This window comes from Brassica oleracea, chromosome C4, assembly GCF_000695525.1.
Source record: "Brassica oleracea var. oleracea cultivar TO1000 chromosome C4, BOL, whole genome shotgun sequence".
NCBI lineage: Eukaryota > Viridiplantae > Streptophyta > Magnoliopsida > Brassicales > Brassicaceae > Brassica > Brassica oleracea.
The window spans coordinates 50,288,445-50,289,000 of NC_027751.1; positions in this window are offsets into that span (position 1 = coordinate 50,288,445).

A 556-nucleotide genomic window follows, 5' to 3' on the forward strand; every position below is an offset into this window, starting at 1 on the left:
AATGGGATACTCTCAGTGTTAACTGTTAACTACAGTTTTATTATCAATCATTTGAAAAAAGAAACTAAGCTATGGACGTATACATGTAAAAAAATCGTATTTGAAGTGTTTGTTGTATCTGTATTACTCCATTAGCTTACGAGGAATGTTGTAATAAGATTATGCTTTAAATGTTTAACTTCTCCTTCTGCAAGCCGTAACCAGTTATTGTGGATGTTACATTGATGTCAATAATTTATTTTGAATATAAGTTATAACTATGTGATGATGGCTTGGTGATATTTTTTGTTTTCTTAGGTTTCTTTTGTTTTTCCTATCTTCTATCGTCCGTGATAGTGATGTATATTAGGAGTTTATGATTCATTTTGTTTGTATTTGGAGACTTTTATGTGGAGATCCATGGCATGTTGCGGAAAGCAAAGAAGTATCGTTCTGGTGTTTTATTGGCCGATCAAGCCGCACCAGGACAACGTACGTCGACACAAAGTTCATCGGTCAGATAACCTATGCGTGGATTAGTAACTTTCTATTATCAAAGTTAGCAAAAAAAAAAAAA